This window comes from Bos taurus, chromosome 10, assembly GCF_002263795.3.
Source record: "Bos taurus isolate L1 Dominette 01449 registration number 42190680 breed Hereford chromosome 10, ARS-UCD2.0, whole genome shotgun sequence".
Classification (NCBI taxonomy): Eukaryota; Metazoa; Chordata; class Mammalia; order Artiodactyla; family Bovidae; genus Bos; species Bos taurus.
This window is the reverse complement of record NC_037337.1, coordinates 66,471,807-66,491,152: the sequence shown is the minus strand read 5'-3', so window position 1 is coordinate 66,491,152 and position 19,346 is coordinate 66,471,807.

Below are 19,346 nucleotides of genomic sequence, written 5' to 3'. Positions count from 1 at the left end.
GGCATTATGGACCCAGCGGCCTGGCAGAATCTCTACGTGAATATTTTGGTTAAATTGATGACCTTTTGTGGCTTTTGTGGCATGGAAAAAAACATATAATTAATTTTTTTTTTTTCTGAATGGAGTGCTATACATTCCTCTAAAGAGTCCTTGGAATCCTGTTGTCTCACAGCCTTTATTAGTGAACTTGGGGAGATCCTTGGACAGGCATGATTTTTAGGAACAACTTCAGGACTTTAAATTTTCTGTATGCCACATTACAAAATTTTCCTAGGAAACTGATATTTTTTTTTAATCTTAAGTTATACTTGAAATACAAAGCAGTTGATGTAGTTGCAGGGACATTTACATTTATTTAGTTTTTTAAAATGTGTTTTTGATTCATTTTTGCCCTAAGTAAAACCATTCTTTGTGTGTGTCTGTGTGTGTGTCTGTGTGTGTGTCTGTGTGTGTGTATGTGCACACATGCATGTGCTTTGACCTCCGAAATTTGTCTTCTTTTGTTTGACTTTAGCAGACTTTGGAGGCTATTCGTCACGCCTCATGATCAGTGCGCAGGGACCGTGTGTCCCAGAGTACACGGGTCTTGAAATGGAGGTTGCCAGCCTTGGTATAATAGCAGCCTGAGCACTCCCTGTGGCCAGGTATTTTAATATTTCCTTTGGTGAGTAGGTCTAGAAAACATCACCCTTCTAATTTATAGATGACACTTTCTTGGAAGGAACAACTGAAAGTGCACATTTGAGATCGGAATTAGACTTCGGAGTAAGTTTGATAGGAACTGAGGAATTAGCAGAGAAGAGCTTTGTTCTATGACAAATACCTTCCCTGGTTCACAGAGCATCCTCCTAGCTCCTGCCTTAACCCAGCCCCACCTGGTCCCCAGGACTTCTCCTGCTGGGGATTTCTAGCCCTGGTTGCTTGTCCACGTCCCACCTCAAGTCCTACTTCTTCCACACTCATGGAAAGCCTGGTCCTCTGTAGCCATCTGGATCAAAATCTGTCTCCTACCAACTTCCATCTCCTGACCACTTTCCCCTCACCTTCTATCTCCTAACCACTTTCCCCTCACCTTCCACTGACATTCCCTGATGGTTTGGGGCATGTTCCTTCTTCATTTTTCCAACACACGTTTGTTCTTCTCCCCTATTATGATGAAGATATTCCCCTTTCCACCCAAGGTCAGTCTCTACTCATGGTGAACTCACAATTCCCTACCTCTGGCCTCTTTCCACCCTCTGATTTTATTTACTTAACACCTCTTGGATGTGTGTGTGTGTGTGTATCTCTAGCCTCGAATTTAAGCTACTCGTTGTTCAGTCACTCAGTTGAGTCTGACTCTTTGTGACCCCATGGACTGCAGCACACCAGGCTTCTCTGTCCTTCACCATCTCCTGGAGCTTGCTCAAACTCATGTCCATTGAGTCGGTGATGCCATTTAACCATCTCATCCTCTGCTGCCCCCTTCTCTTTTTGCCTTCAATCTTTCCCAGCATCAGGCTCTTTTCCAATGAGTCAGCTCTTCGCATCAGGTGGACAAAGTATTGGAGCTTCAGCTTCAGCTACTACAATTGTATAATCTCTCAGCTTCCCTAACTCATTTCTCTGCACAGAGTGTTGCCTTTTCCAGACCATCCTTCCATGAAGCCTGAGTGAGTTTTTCAAAATGTAAGCCTGAGTATTTCACATAACCCCTTTTGTCATTAGTGAAAGGTCCATACTCTTCAGCAAGGCATTCAGGGCTCTGTTTTTTGCTTAGCTCTGAAAGGAGGTAAATCATTCCTCAGCAAGTTAAATAATGACATGAAGTCTCCTATGTTAAAATGTTTTTTAAATAGACAATTTCCAGTATACACATGGCCTTTCTTTCAAAGCTTGGAGCTTATAGAACTTAGTATGTTCTTTATAGGCAACCCCTATAAAGAAGACTGTTTCTGACATTCACAGAATTTCTGAAAGCCATATACTTTTTTCTTTCAGCTGCTTATGATGCAGGTTTTGGACAATTTCTTTTGTACAGAAGGTTCGATTCATAGGAGAGATTGGTAATTTAAAAACCAGGAGTTCTAATTTTAGGAAGTTGCCTATGCAAGGCATGTGTGCAATCTTTGCCTATTTCTGAAGCTGTACGATGGTGACAAAACTGCCACATCACGTTCATGGGTGTTTGTAAAGCATAACTAATAAAAATGATAGGCTATGTTATAGGATATTAAGATGCCTGGCAAATAATAGTCTTCTTCCTTAATAATGCATGAAGACATGAGTCTTCTGGAGTTGTTTTTAATCCCTGAGGTAAGTCTTTCTGTAACTTAAGCAAGAATAATCAGATACAAGGTGGTGATATTTCCTGCTTCTCAGTGTATGTCATGTGACATGCGATGCCAAAATAAGACCATGAAATTCAGAAAATCGGCTAAGCGTTAGCATCTATGAGTATCATTTTGCTTTCACAGCTCCTTCCAAACCTCAACTAATTTAAGTACATCTTAAAGGAAGGTGACGGTGATGCTTATCTGTTTTCCAGGTGGGCCCAAGGCCACAGAGGGGGATGTTTTGTGCCCAGGGAACCTGGGCAATCACTTCTGCAAATTCAGCAGCACCACACTCACCTCTGAGTTGTTCCCCTGCTTGTCTCTACCATGGCCTTGAGGGTTGATTGAACGGATCTTTGACATTTGACCTTCGATGGCTTTAAAATTGAAACTAATGTGTTTTGTGATTCATGTAGACATCATGGGTCCCCACCCCTCCCCGCCCCGCCCCCCCAAACTCAGTTCCTGGAAACTTATTTTTTGAAAGATGATTTTTAGAGAGAACAAAGGAGGCCTGACAGAATAAGTAAAAACATGATATACCAGGAAGTGCTTCTGCTCTAGCGGGTGAGAGAGCTGGAACTGCTGGCCGATGTGGCTTCCAGTGAGGGCGTCTAAGCATTCAGTGTTAAATGTTAATTGTGAGTACACTTGCCCTACCTAGTGTAAGGTGGTGAATTGTCAACTTCTAGAGGACAGTAGATGATGGTATCACTCCTTTGTACCTGCAATCTGAGCGTGACAGGCTAGACAGGTTGTTCCAAGTGCTCTTTGAAAAGGGACTGTCAGAGGTCTTAGGTTGCCTGCATTCCTCAATTTACATAACAGATATATTCCCCTGAAGTTTGTGTAAATGGAGTCCTATTTTTATAGTGCCAGGAAATCTTGCCTTTTAAAGGATCCTTGTTTTGAGTCCATTTGAAAGTGAACTAAACTATTGTGCTAGAGACGATTGCTTCTGAATTAATCTATTGTGCAGATTTGGCTTTTCAAATGAGTGAATTTTTAAAAGCAGAGCCTTTTTGTGAACTTGTCACAAAATGCAGCAGTGAAGTGGAAGGTAGCAGGGCCCCTGGAAGGACACGACCTTTCGAGGCAGATGTCTCTGAATTGCGATGTAAATACTGTCAATTAATACTGAGTGGCCACAGGCAAGGTTAGTTTTACATGGAATAGAATCACTTTATACTGAGAATTTTAATTTAACCGAGAAGCAGGGACAACATCAAGGCAGTTCCGAGGCAGTTTATTATATACTCCTCTTTCATTCTTTTAATATTTGCATGATATTCCACTGTAGAGGTTTAACATAGTTTATATAATCATTCTTCTAGTATTGGATACATTAGAAAAGTATCAGAAAAAATCTTGACAATATGTGTTTATGTATTTTTATCACTTTGACCACCGGATATGAAGAGCCAACTCATTAGAAAAGACCCTGATGCTGGGAAAGACTGAAGGTAGGAGGAGAAGGAGATGACAGAGGACGAGATGTTTGGATGGCCTCACTGAATCAATGGACATGGATTTGAGTAAAATCCGGGAGATCGTCAAGGACAGAGAAGCCTGGCATGTTGTAATCCATGGGGTCGAAAAGAGTCGGATGTGACTGAGCAACAACAACCTTTTGTATGTAGGTCAGATTCTGAAAGGGGGCTGACTAGGGGTATGTATTTTAAATCTTGTGGATACTGAAATTGTTCTCTAGAAAGCTGCAGCACTTTGTACTTGAGTGAATGCTGTGTCGAAGGGTTCACACCTTGACCCCATCGCCTCCACTGGATGTTGCCCTATAGTCTTATTTATCTAGTCTGATGGATGAAAAAAGTATCTCCATGTTTTTTTTGTTTTTTTTTTTAATTGTGAATGAGCTGAATAAGCAGATTTTACATTTTAGGCCAACAATTTTGTTTCTGGATGATTGGAAAGGAATTTATTCATAAGAAGACATGCAACTTAATCCAACTCTGGGACTAAGAACGTCCTTGATGTTCTTTATTGTAATGGAGACACTAACTTGCAGGGTAACCCGACTTATCCAACATATTGGAGAAAAAAGTGAACAAGTGTAAGCCATTCCTGTATTATCTCCAACTTTATTAAGACTCTTGATAATAATCGTGCATTTTTGGTTCTGGGAACTGGAGTTGGTGGAAATGCTTTTAAACAAAGCTTAGGAAAACTTAATTTCAAGGGAAACGAGACTAAGATTTTAGGGGAAGAATGATTAGTATTTAAAGGAAAATAACGTTCTAGCCCTGAGTGCTGACTTACAGCTGGGGAATCACTGCCACAACAATTTGATTGTTATAGTTGGTAGTAGTTATAAGCTTATTCACTGTAATTCATGAAGGACTGATGCTGAAGCTGAAGCTCCAATACTTTGGCCACCTGATTCGAAGAGCCAACTTATTGGAAAAGACCCTGATGCTGGGAAAGATTGAAGGCAAAAGGAGAAGGGAGTGGCAGAGGATGAGATGGTTAGATAGCATCACCGACTCAGTGGATATGAATTTGAGCAAACTCTGGGAGACAGTGGAGGACAGAGGAATCTGGTGTGCTGCAGTCCAAGGGGGTCACAAAGAGTCCAGGATAACCTAGTGAATGAACAGCAACAACAGCAACAGCAACATTTTGAAAAAGATGACCCTTTAAGTGTGCTACTATTAAAAAAAGAATCATCCCTGTGCCAATATTAAGCCTGATAGTAAGCCTATCTTTAAGGCTTTCACTGTAATTCTCTCTCCCTCTCTCTCCTCTTTCCTCTCCCATCCCCCTGTCCTCCTCTCTCCCCATCAGGATTCTGCTTTTTCCTTATCTTTGTAAGAAGCATTTTTCAGGTCTTACCTTATCTTATCCTAATCAAAAATGAGAAGAGAGAGAAAAAAGACCAGAATGGAAAAACAACCACTTTTTAACCTGCTGCTGCTGCTAAATCGCTTCAGTCGTGTCCGACTTCGTGCAACCCCATAGACGGCAGCCCACCAGGCTCCTCTGTCCCTGGGATTCTCCAGGCAAGAACACTGGAGTGGGTTGCCATTTCCTTCTCCAATGCATGAAAGCGAAAACTGAAAGTGAAGTCGTTCAGTCCTGTCCGATTCTTAGTGACCCCATGGACTGCAGTCTACCAGGCTCCTCCATCCATGGGATTTTCCAGGCAAGAGTACTGGAGTGGGGTGCCATTGCCTTCTCCAACTTTTTAACCTACAGGAGGATAAAAACAATGTAATGTTTTAAAAATTTTAACTTTTTTTTTTTTTGCTGTTAGCTCCTCAGGACTGCGGACTTCCGAAGTGGCTCATTGGTAAAGAATCTACTTGGCAATACAGGAGATACAGGAGATGCAGTTTCGATCCTTGGGTCTGGAAGATCCCCTGCAGGAGGAAATGGTACCCCACACCAGTATGCTTGCTGGGAGAATCCCATGGACAGAGAAGCCTGGAGGGTTATAGTTCATGGGGTTGCAAAGAGTCGGACACAACTGAGTGAACTGAGCACAGCCACAGCCTTAGGACAGTCATGCAGTTTCTCAAACATGAACTACTGTTTGGAAAACTCTGTGATATTGTTGTCAGTCGTCATGCCTAACTATTTGTGACTCCATGGACTGTAGCCCGCCAGGCTCCTCTGTTCATGGGATTTTTCAGGAAAGAATACTGGAGTGTGTTGCCATTCCATTCTCCAGGGATCTTCCTGACCTAGGGATCAAACCTGGGTCTCCTACGTTGCCGGTGGATTCTTTACCATCTGACCCACCAGGGAAATACCAGCACGGATAGAGTTTATGTTTTTTGGAAGGAAAAGACATTGTTGCCAAGGAATCACAGGTAGTGTATTTCTTTTAACTCAGGGTTTACAGTCGGAGAAGGCAATGGCACCCCACTCCAGTACTCTTGCCTGGAAAATCCCATGGGCAGAGGAGCCTAGTAGGCTGCAGTCCATGGGGTCGCTAAGAGTCGGACACGACTGAGCGACTTCACTTTCACTTTTCACTTTCATGCATTGGAGAAGGCAATGGCAACCCACTCCAGTATTCTTGCTTGGAGAATCCCAGGGACCAGGGAGCCTGGTGGGCTGCTGTCTTTGGGGTCGCACAGAGTTGGACACGACTGAAGCGACATAGCAGCAGCAGCAGCAGTATCTCAAATTCTGTTTTGAAGAAAGAGAGAGTTAAAGTTCACCTTCCTAATCAGAATGAGAATATTTAGTTAGTACTTAAAAAAAAAAAAAAAAGACTCTGGATGATAAAAATAGATGTAGGACAATGGAAAAGGACCAGCAAGATGGGCAAAATCTGGAATGCTATGTGGGAGTGATTCGGCCATAAAAATGGTGCTGGCCAAGAAGACTTTCAGGAAAAAGGATAGCTAATTTTTAATTATTACGTATTTGCAATTCAAATCCTCTTCGTTTGATCAAAACTTAAATACACAGTGTTGTGTGAATATTTAAGTTATTCTTTTGTTGGAAAGTCAAGAAAGGGTCTTATTTGACTGTGTTGACGGGTTATAGAGGAGAGAGCATACATGTGTATGTAAATGATTGAAAGACTGAATTAATAATTGGAAGTGAAATGAAAGTTGCTCAATCCTGTCCGATTCTTTTCGACCCCATGGACTATACAGTCCATGGAATTCTCCAGGTCAGAATACTGGAATGAGTAGCCAGTCCCTTCTCCAGGGGATGTTCCCAACCTAGGGATAGAATCCAGGTCTCCCGCATTGCAGGCAGATCCTTTACCAGCAGGAACTAGAAGTCAGAGACTACCTCGAAAATGGAACTGCTAAGCCTCTCTGACCAGTCGTCTCTCATCACTCCATTCTGTGCAACAGTCTTGGAGTTGTAAGAATCTTTGGATAAGGGTGGGAAGGAGAAACAAGGAATGTTCTAAAAAACCAGGATGAAAGATTCAAGTTGATTCTATATAGATTTTAAAAGTTATATCTTCAAATAGGCAGATATCCAAATTCTACCTTGCAATTGAGGAGAGGAGGTCCTCATAAAATAAAGAGCTACCTGCCCAGGTTCTGGCCCTGCGAACAGATAGAACTTTGGGGGCTAGATTGGCATTGGAGGTAATTGCATCAAGATTTAAAATGCACATGTTTCTTGAGCATATAATCAGTTAAGTAAGCAAAAAAAAAAAAATATGTATAAGTGCATTCATTGGATTCAATTATTATTCAGTTTTAATAATAGGCATAATTGGAAACAACTCTCTGGTTGGCAGATGACCTGATTGTCTCTGCTGACAATTCAAAGGAATCCACAAAAACAAATTCTACTAGAATTCTTAAAGTGAGTATGGCAAGATAGACAAAGGTTAATATACAAAAGTTAATTGCTCATTGCTACTATATAGAAATGCAATTGGAAATAAGATTTTAAAAAATGAGTGTCATTTAAAATAGCACTGGAAACATGAAATACTTAAGTATAAATCCAACAAAATATATGCAGGATCTGAATGTGTGTTGGAAGCTCCAAAAACACCATGAAAGAAAGATGACCTAAACAAATGGAGAGAGATCTACCATGTTCGTGGATTGAAAAACAGTACTCTGAAGATGTCAGCTGTTTCCAAGTTGATCTATAGATTTGACGTACACATAGTTATCCTAAGAAATATATTCCTGATGCTAATAAAAATGATTGGTTTGTTCCATGGAGAATGCTATGGACAGAGAAGCCTGGTGAGCTAGTCCATTGGGTTGCAAAGAATCAGACATGACTGGACTGAATCGACTTAGGACACATGCACTGTTTTTGCCACACCCACAGCCTTCAGACCTTGGTTGGTCCTGGGGAGTTTCTCTTCTTTAGGAAGCATGTGAGCTGCCACCTGGCTGATGCTTCAGGGACAGAGCTTGCTGCCACATGGGGGGCATGTTCCAGGGCATTCAGGTAAATGGATGCACATGGGCAGATGCATCTTCAGAAGCTTTATTTCCAAACAGGAGGAATGTTACATATGCAGCCCGCTCCAAAATCACTGCAGATGGTGGCTGCAGCCATGAAATTAAAAGACGCTTACTCCTTGGAAGGAAAGTTATGACCAACCTAGATAGCATATTCAAAAGCAGAGACATTACTTTGCCAACAAAGGTCCATCCAGTCAAGGCTATGGTTTTTCCAGTGGTCATGTATGGATGTGAGAGTTGGACTATAAGGAAAGCTGAGCGCCGAAGAATTGATGCTTTTGAACTGTGGTGTTGGAGAAGACTCTTGAGAGTCCCTTGGACTGCAAGGAGATCCAAGCAGTCCATTCTAAAGGAGATCAGCCCTGGGTGTTCTTTGGAAGGAATGATGCTAAAGCTGAAACTCCAATACTTTTGCCAGCTCATGCGAAGAGTTGACTCATTGGAAAAGACTCTGATGCTGGGAGGGATGGGGGCAGGTAGGAGGAAAAAGGGATGACAGAGGATGAGATGGCTGGATGGCATCACCGACTCAATGGACATGAGTTTGGGTAAACTCCGGGAGTTGGTGATGGACAGGGAGGCCTGTTGTGCTTCAATTCATGGGGTCACAAAGAATCGGACACGACTGATCGACTGAACTGAACTGAATAACTAGGGTGTTTATATTTGTCCTCCAATCTAGTTCCCTTCTTGGCTCCCTCTCATGTTTCGAGTTTCTTTGTGGTTCCTTCTTTTACCTTGAGCCCAAGTAGTGTGCACATTCACTTCTCCCTGCTTGACTATGCTTGCATGTATGCTAGACTCTTTCCCAGGTTTATATCCTTGGCATCTCCTTAATTGTTCTAGCTCCTGATCTTTCTGGCCTCAGGCTGATTTAATTCTCACAATTCTGTGTCTCTAGCTGTTACTGGAGATTCCTGCTTCTCCCTCTGCGCATCTTTCAGTCTCTCCCTGGCCCCCTCCTCCCCTCATTGACTTTTTTGCTCTCCCATTTGGACTCTAGGTGTCACACAGAGAGGTCTGGGGGTCAATTTCCCTTAGACCCCTTGAGGCCAAAATATTTGTAGTGATTCTATACCTGGAACCAAATATCTGTGCAAACATTGCTTATGAATATAAACAGTCAAGTGTGAGGATTATAAAAGAGAATGCTATTTGGATTGACTTTGCCATATCATTTTTATACACAGGAAGAGGCCATGTAGTACAGTGGTTGGAAGCGAACACTCTGGGGCCAGATAACTTGGATTTGAATCCCTGTTGGGTCACTTTCCAGCTATAGGACCTTGTATGAGTTATTTAACTTCTCTATGCCTTGGTGTTCATGTCTCCAAAACAGGGATTTTAATGGTATCTTTCTCATGGTGTTGCCATGAGGCTTAAATTGGTTGTATAAAATCATTTGTATAGCTGATTCACTTTGTTGTACAGCAGGAACTAACACTACACTGTCAAGCAATTATACTCCAATAAAAAAACATCATTTGGAGGCCTGCCTGGCATACTGTAAGTGCTACATAAATGCTAAGTGCTCTTATCATTGTGGGATAATTTCACTTCTGGAGGCCATGAAAATGATGACAGAAATAAGCATTAACTATAAATGTCAAACATCTGGGCAGACAGTTGGGGAATGACAGCTCTCAGAAAAAGAGCATTCTCTGTGATCTAAATAGAGACTAGCAGTCAGAGCAGAGGACCCAGCATCCTGAGAAGGTACTGAGATTTTTCTTGAAGGATGAGACACTTCAGGCAGCTGCCCCAGACAGAGCTGTTTCTTGGACAGCTTTTACCTCTGTGAGCACGGGAAGGATCAGAGGTCAGGAAACTGCTGGTCCTGTACAGTTTTGTGTGTGTGAGTAGGAGTATGTGTTACGCATTTGTGGTGTGCACAGAGTGGGATGGGGACAGAGGGTCTTCCTTCGCCAATGCTCCATGAGCTAAGCAGAGGTTCTGTCACTCACTGTCATTTAAAATGATGTTTCTGCTAACTAGGGGGCTTGCTTTAGTTCCTGTTTGATTCTTACCTTGACCTGCGGAAAACTCATCTGCTGGGAAAAAGTTAACAAACCTCATTTTGGTTTTTTGCAATGTAAACTCTAGACTCTGAGAATCCTGTTTACCTTTCCAGTTTTGCTCAGTTCTACCTGGCCAGTGACTCACACACAAATGCATTATCACATCATTCCCGCAGAGAACAGGGGCAGCAAAGGGAAATGCAAGTGTACACACATTACGGGGAATGAGCTCTTTCCGTAAACGCACGACTATGTGGCAGAGAACATTTTCTAATTTGATTATACATTTCCAGCATGAACGCATTAAAGACAGTGGAGTATGTTTACATGAGCACCATTTTCCTACAGCAGTGCTTTTTGAATATTTTCCCTCTGACCTGAGGATTCCTGTGCATGCCCTCCAAACAAAAAACAAAACAAAAACTCAAGCAGCTGGCAGCAAACTGGAGGAATGAGGTTGAATCAGCAAAATATTGTGCCCAGGGGGGATTTAGCTACAGATAAAAGAGAAATAAGGCCAGAGGGGCTAGACAGGGAGTGACCCTGGACCTATCTAGGACATGGAGGTCACTGCGGAAAGGGATCCTAGCTCCTTGGTTGCAAGAGGCTTCAGGGTGTTGACTTTTTTTTAGGCAAAATTTTGAAAAGTGATGTTAAAAAAATTCAATTGATTATAACCTTAAAAAGCATAAAACAGGGATGAATTTCTCAGAAGACATGGAAGTCTACCTGAAAACTACAAACCACTGCTGAAAGAAATTAAAGAAGACCTAAACAAATGGAGAAAATATATATGTTCAAGGGTCAGAAGTCCAGTATTCAGCTGTCAATTCTCCCCAAACTGGTCTACAAAGTCAATGAAACTCAATGAACAATAAAAATTCCAACGGGATTTTGGGGGGTTAAAAATCGACAAGGTAAGTCTAACATTTATATAAAAAAAGCAAGAGTTGTTGAATAGCCAAAATGATCTTGAAGAGGAAGTTTTTTATATATATTAGATGGTAAAGCTTTCGTGCATGCTCTGTGGTGTCTGGTTCCTTGTGACCCTGTGGACTGTAGCCAGCCAGGCTCCTCTGTCCATGGGGTTCTTCAGGGACAAATACTGGAGTAGGTTGCCATTTTTCCTTCTGGAAATCTTCCCAGCCCAGGGATCGAACTTTTGTCTCTTGTGTCTCCTGCATTGGCAGGTAGATTCTTTTACCACTAAGCCATCAGAGAAGCCCATATTAGGTGTTGATGACTTAAGTGCAACTGTTTAGCTTAATGATTTAGGCTTCTTTGGAAAGAAAAGTTAAAATTCTAACTGATATACTGAAGGCAGCTAGTTTTTGTTTTCACCTTCTATATATATTTTACTGGTGGTTAATTCTGAAAAACAACACAGTTAGAACTCCATTTGGGTCTTGGTTGAGTGACTTTTTTTAATTCAAAGGCTACATAGGGTCACAGAGGAAGTAGAAGCCAACAAGACATGGTTTTCCTGTGTGTTTCTGTTAGTTTCTAAGTCTATAGGCAAAAATTCAGCTCTAGCATACACAACTCTCTAAATTTACTAACAAAATCCCAGTGTAAATCTTAGAACGTGGTTTATATTTATAACTGCTTCCTAGCGTCTTCCCTCCTTTGGTTCTCTCTTTAGACAAGCTAACCATAGGGTTTAGAAAACCGGGGCTGTTTGGAGAACATTAGAGGATATTGGATTAAGGCCAGGATGTGTTAAACTTCTAAATGTAAATATCTACTAACAACCCATGGTGAGTGGGATGCAGCTAGCGTTTATATTTACCATTGGTTTCCATAAATTCACATTAGCTGGGCTGCAAAGTTAATCTGGATACAAAACTTGAATGGAGCTCCTTTAGTCTGTACAGTCTGTGAGTGGATGTGAATGGTGATGACAGCTGCTAGAATAACAAAATTGAGGAGAGGAAAAAGGATAGCACAGCTCTCATCCTGAGCTCAATTGTTGCTAATTGGAGGACCAGTCTCAATATCCAGGCAGCTTGTTCTGGGCTCAAATGGCAGACAGATGCTCTAAAGCCCTTGGGCTCAGGTATCTTATAATTGTGGATCCAGCCAAGGACAAATTTGATTTGTAGCCACACTTTGACCTCTCTATAGTGCAAAGCGCTGGGACTTGTTCCCACTTTGCCCCTCTTTCAGATTGTTTCCATCATAGTCCCCCACTCCCAACTGCTTGTCAATTTCCAGAACTATGTCCATATTTTATGAACAGTCCTCAGGAGATTGAATTCCAGAAAGAATAATGGGAAAGAAATGAGACCAGAGGAGAAGGCAGGGCAGACCCATTGCAAAGGTCACTATGAAGCTGACCCATTGTTTATTTGGAGGCAGAAAACACACAACATTCATCTCGGAGGTATATGGTTCTGGAAGATCATGGCTGTCTCTCCAGTGCAGGTTTTATGTGGGTAAAATCAAATTTAAAGAACAGTAAAGGCAAGTTTAAAGGGAAAAAATGAGAGCAAGACAACTTACACTCAGTGTATTTGGGAGTTGTGTTTGGCGGCAGTTGAGTTTTATAAACTAATTATGTATTATGAGCCTGCAGAACTTTTCAGTGACCAGATGTCACAATTACCTCCCAGAAAATTATCAGGGCTCTGTAAATGCTATCACTAGTATGTGTGCCCTTGGGCATTTTATTTTAAAAAATAGCCCATATTGATGATTAGAGGGCTTCCCTGGTGGTGCAGTAGTAAATAATCTGCTTGCCAATGCAGGAGACGCGAGTGCGATCCCTGGGTCAGGAAGATCCCCTGGAGAAGGCAATGGCAACCCACTTCAGTATTCTTGCCTGAAAAATCCCGTGGACAGAGGAGTCTGGCAGGCTACAGTCCATTGGGTCGCAAAGAGTTGGACATGACTGAGCACAGCACAACAGCGTTGATGACTAGGCTTGCCGGCGTGGCACCCTGGAAGAGTCTAGCCCAATTAGGACACAGCCCTAGCTTTACAGCTCCCCACCACACCCACTAGGGCACGTTGCATACAAACAGTAACAACAGCAAGGCACTTATTAAAACTCCTGCAGAGTCCTTTACTTAGGTCAGAACCAAACAGCCCCAGGCATTTGCCATTTTTTCTTTAATACGAAACTTGACTATTAAAAAGAGTATTTTTTTTTTTAAGAATGAAATTTTAAGAGACAACCTGCATCTTCCCTTATACATCATACTGATTTTATGCCCTCCAGATGCGTGCTGCTCAGTAGTCAGTAGCTACTTGTGGCCACTGAGCTCTCAAAATATGGCTAGTCCATACTGCATTGTGCTGTAATTATAAAACGCACACTTGACTTTATAAAGATTTAGCTTAAAAAAAAGTAAACTCTCTTATGAATAATTTTATACTATTATATATTAAATATTTTGATACATTGGGTTAAATCAATGTTAAGACTATCTTTTTTTAAAATGTGGCTACTAGAATTTTAAAATCACACATGTGGTTCACATTGTATTTCCATAGACAGCACTGTTCTAGATTTTTAACGTAAGAACCACGTTAAAAGAAAGGTGTTCGGCAGGCAAGATACTGATTCAAAATATTTCTCTAATCTAAACAATTAAATATTTATTCAAAACCACTACGTGACCAACATGTTGCTAAATGTAAAAGAGCATACGATTTCAGTGGGAAGAACACTAAGATGCATTAATGTCTAGTCATTTCTTCATCAGAGATTGGAAGTGGAGGGTGAGTATTATACCTATAGTACTTTCACGTCACAATCATCCACAATGAGTCAGATGAGTCAGGGAAAAGTTGCATGCATGTGTGCTTAGTCGTGTTCCACTCTTCATGACCCCATGAACTGTAGCCCGCCAGGCTCCTCTGTCCAGGGGATTATCCCAGCAAGAATACTGGAGTGGGTTGCCATTTCCTCCTCCAGGGGCTCTTCCCAACCAGTGGATTTAAACCAGGTCTCCTGCGTTGGCAAGCAGATTCTTTACCACTTAGCTACCTGGGAAGCCCAAAGGAAAAGTTACAAGAGACAAAACCATGGCATCTTAGAATTTAGAGCAAATTCAAATCTTGATGATAACATATTCCAAAGCTTTCATTTTAAAAAGGAGGGGGGGCGGTGAAGGGTGGGAGGGAAGCGGCTACAAAAAACCCTCTCGCTCTAGAAAGACTGACTTGTCCAAGGCTGTAAAGATTCACTGGTCTCTGCAGACCAATCAGAAAAAGGCATCCTTTTGGGAAGACCAATCAGAAAATGACCCCTTCTCTTCAGGTGACCCCAGGCTTCGTGAGAACAGTAGGGGCTTGGTTTCCGTTTGGCTAGACACCTCTGTGTACAGCTATAGGCAGAAGCCCTGAGAAAGTCACTTTTCTCTGAGCCTCTCATCATGCTTAGGTTAGTTCCAACTTTTCAGAAGTTTAACTTTTCCCCCTTTCTGTGGATCACTGTAGGAAAAAAACATGACTGTCACAGTCTTTGCTGATTTCAGATTGTTAGGAAATTGCTTTATTATTTTGGTTGTTTCAGGAGTTTGAAAGGTGTGCTTCAACCTTTCTAAGTGTAATGTGAGTCCATGTTTCTTATTAAAAATATGTTTTACACAGGCATCTCTCTTTTTTTTGAACAGGCATATCTCTTTGTTTTATTGTATTTCCATTGTGTTTTGAAGATGAGTTTTTTTTTTAAATAACAAATTGTAGGATTGTGGCAATCCTGCATTGTCAGATGATGGTTAGCATTTTTTAAACAATGAAGTATTTTTAAATGAAGGTATATACATTTTTTGGCATAATGCTGTTGTAGTTAATAGACTATAATATGATGTAAACATTTATATGCACTGGGAAGCCAAAATATTTGTTGACTTTATTGTGATGTTCACTTTAATTGTGGTGGTCTGAGCAAACCCCTAATATCTCCAAGAGGTGCATGTACTTTTAAAAGTTAAGAAAAGAACTTTACAATCATAGATAACAGGACTTTGAGTACTTTTGTGTTATAAGGAAACCCATCACATTTTGGATTTATAAACCCAGTACGTGATTATAGTCCATTACAGCACGAAGTTGAACTTATTTATGGGAGCCAATGTTGTTGTTGATTTTGTGTGTGTGTGTAATTAAAGTTTTTTTTTTTTAATTGTTTATAAGATGACAAACTCATTTCTTGGGGGCTCACTTTTAGACCTGCCACTATCATTTATCTTTTCCCTCAGCTTTGAGATTTAATTGACATATAACAGTAGTGAAGTTTAAGGCTCACAATGTGTTGCTTTAATATATTTATATATTGCAAAACGATTACTGCCATCACCAAAACGGTGTTAGTAACCACCTCCATCATGTCACATAGTTACCATATATTTTTTGTGGTGAGAATATTTGAAATCTACTGTTGGCAATCTTCAAGTACATGACCTTTAATCTTGAATTCTCATTTTGATCTTAGGCATTTTCACCTTCTAAAGTCAATACTTTTTCTTCTAACTTTAAGGAAATAAGAACTGTATAATTTTTATTGCTGTGGGTTCTTCCTTAAGAATCCATTTCCCTTAATAGTTAATAATTTTTTCTATCCTTTTTGAAGCTATGAATTACCATCTCTCATGGTTTGTATTCAGTAATTTCTAGATAATTATTCTTGTTTCTTTGAAATTTTTGCTAATAATTTAGGACTGAAGATTTTCCTCTCCATATAGATTCCTAATTCTGGAACTTACTGCTTGTTTCTATAACTACAGTCTGGAAAATAATTTCTCCCATTTTCTTAACACAGTTAAGCTGCAGAAGTTGGTCACTGATTTTGTTCCTGTTTGCTTTTAGGAGGCCTCTTTCTTTGTGATTAAGGGTGATGAATGTGATTAAGTGTAATGAATAACTTTTCAACTGGGATAAAATTTCTGGATTTTGTATACTTATTGGTAACCAAAATATTAGTTTCTTATTGGCAAGTTACATTTGCATATAGTAAGCTCTGTTTCTAAACTCCAGATACCTAGGAAGTCATTTTTAAAAGATTCTTTTAGTAATATTTTAAAAAATGATCTCCAAATTGTATAGTGTTTCAGAATGCTTTGATAAATGTATTACAAGAGAATAGTAGTCAAGAGGCTCAGGATGATGGATTATTGCTTTTTAAGGTGGTATATAAGCTGAACAAAATATTCTGAGCCTGGATTTCATGTCTTGTGTGGACTCCATCTCATTGACCTTGTTTTCATACTTTCTATATAGTAAGTCCATTTGCCAGAATATTAAATTAGCTAAAATACCCCATTTCCAACGCAAGCAAGAGCAACAGAAACAATAAAATCTCTTAGCTTCAGGAACATATCTTCCTTCCATTCAGAATGTACCAATGTATTTAAACATTAATAACATTTAGATCATGTAGTTGAATAGCCCCACCCCAGATTTAGATTTGGCCTGATTTAACCTCCAAACTGATTCTCAGCATCTGTATACTAATAGGCCAATGTGATTGACTGACCTAATGGTACCTGGAGGGATAAATGCTGTGAGTGACTATTCCATAGCAAAGTAAACAAATCTCACTATCATCTCTGTTAACACCACCCCGAATTTTATATTGGTAGTATGTTTCCCCAACCAGATTGTGAACCTGGGATGGGTCCTGAGATTGTTTTATTCCACTTTGTTTTCCCTGATTCATCTAGCCCAGGGCTTTGCATGTGGTGAGCACTCAGAAATGTTTATGAATTTGAAAGAAATAAACATTTCAAATGGGCTTTGGAAAGCACTTCCTTTACAGATGCTGTGCTGGGTCTCAGCTGGTGCCAATGAGGCCTCCCAGAGCTCTCTGCTCTGCACACAGCCCTGTGTTCAACAGAACTAGAGAAGATGGAACAAGAACAAGGTTCTGAGTCTGCCCAAGGCCTGACCCTGCAATGTACAGACCCTCCAGAGAAGAACACACCCAGGGATTAGGGCAGGAGAAGTGTTCTGGTGGAGAAGCCTTGGTTTCTAGTCAGGATCTGGTGCTTCTAGGGGTAGTTCTTACCTATTTGGGGCTTCCTTTTCACATCTATCAAAAATAGATAATACTGGGGGGTTAGTGAATAGAATAAAAGTCCAGAGCTCTGCAAATATCAGTATGCACGTGAATCTGCTGGGCATCTTGTTAAAATGAAGATTCTGATTCAGGAGGTCTGGGGTGGGGTCTGAGATAATCTATGTCTAGCTAGTTTCCAGATGATGCCCACGCTGTGCTCGGTGTGTGGTCCATGGATCAGAGAGGCGGGGACCTGTGTAATTCATCCCTGCATGTCTAATGCTGTGAATGGAATAGGGCAGGCCCTCAATAACTGCCTGCTGGAAAAAAAAAAGTTCTATATTTCACACCAAAGCTGTATAGTTTTTGGTTCAGAACCAGGCCCTTAGAGGAGAAAAACAAGGATTTAGAATTCCAAACACTTTGCTTTTAATATTAAAAGCCTGGTGGACCGAGAGCAAAAGTTTACCAGGAGTCATACATTTGGAAATGATGGCTGGTTGTGGCTCAAAAAAATTCGAGTTCACCCAACGGTGAAGAAGGAAGGATGAGAGACACAGTGACAAATGAGGGCCTCGTGGGTGCTTAAGAAACGGTCCTTGCACACTGCATGGTTCAGGGGTCAGACCCCGAGGGAGCCCCAGAGCAGTGAGCAGCCTCTCTCCATTTCCCAGGGCAGCATCTGAGGAATGGGTTTGTAAGTTTGAGGACAGCCTCACAGAGCTGAACCCCCTGAGAGAACTTGAATTGGCCAGTTCAAGGGTTCCAAAAAGTTGGGCTTGTGACCCAAGTCATGCTAAGTTAGTGAGAAATAAAATATTGTTATTGTGTATCTCTGTGGTGCAAAGGCGGATTTCCAACTTGTTCCCGATGTCTGATACTGGGCTCCACCTGAGGTGGCAAAAGTGAGGAAGAGGGATAAGGTGAACCAAAGAGTTATGGAAAATGTCAGACAATCGTTGCATGGATGATTAGCCATTTCCCAGGCGTCTCGTGCCTGGCTGATCTAATGCATTGATTGATTTGATTATTCACTTACAAGCTACTGGGAGGATGATGAGACATTCAAGGACTCCAGCAGGTCTTTGGTGACCCAGGCAAGGAGAGACATTCAAGACGTTCAAATGTGGGATTCACACACCCCACACAGGTTGCTCTCAGAGAGGACCACAATCAATACAAGGTTACTGTCAAAGATGGAGTTCAGACAGATCCTGTTCCAGTTAAGTGAAGAAGCAGGGGCAGACCAAGTTGAAAACCTGCCTCAAAGAAATCGTGCTAAAGAGAGTGGAGTGCTCGTGTTTGCTTATTTATCTTTTTTACCGTGAACCACTTGAAAGCCACATGCCAAGGTTGGCATTGCCTGCTACATGATCCCTCCCACCCCCTACCCTAGCAGGATGCCATGTTTTGTCCTCCTCTCCCCACAAGCTGAATGGGGAGTCTGAAAACCCAGTTCAGCCCATGCTGAACATCTGGCAGCTTGGGAGGGGCGCTGGCCTGAAGCTTGGAAAACTGTTGTGACATTCCTGTCCTCACGAGAGGCAGCCTTCTACCCCAGCTTCCTCTGGCAACTTCCGCACCACCCGAGCAGACAACTGTGGGAGTGGGTGGGATCATAAGTCAAATAAGGCAGGACCCTGGGGCCCTGGACATTCAAAAGGAATAGACTCAGAACTTGGTGCCCTGGAAGATTACAGGAGTGTTATGGTTCTAATACTTTGTCTCCTTGCTAATTTCCTCAGCTTTGATCTCAGATTTGTCTGAGGACCTTGAACATGAGGCTTCTACTTGGACTGGGTGAAATCCTTAGCTGGTAACAGTTCAGATTGCCAGGTCTTACCTCGAACTTGGTGATGAATGTCCTGGATGGGACCCAGAAAACTTTCTCTTCCTTCTCCCTCCCTCCACTTTCCCTCCCTTCTTTTCTTCCTTTTCTCTGATTCTCCTCGTTCTCCTTTAAAAGAATAAGCTTCTGAGGTTTCTTTCTGCGTGCCACTTGGGAAGAGTTGGGCAGCAGGGTGTTTGTGAACTCTCAGGCCATGTCCTTGACCCCTCTTTGGCCTCACAGCCCAGATTTTGATGT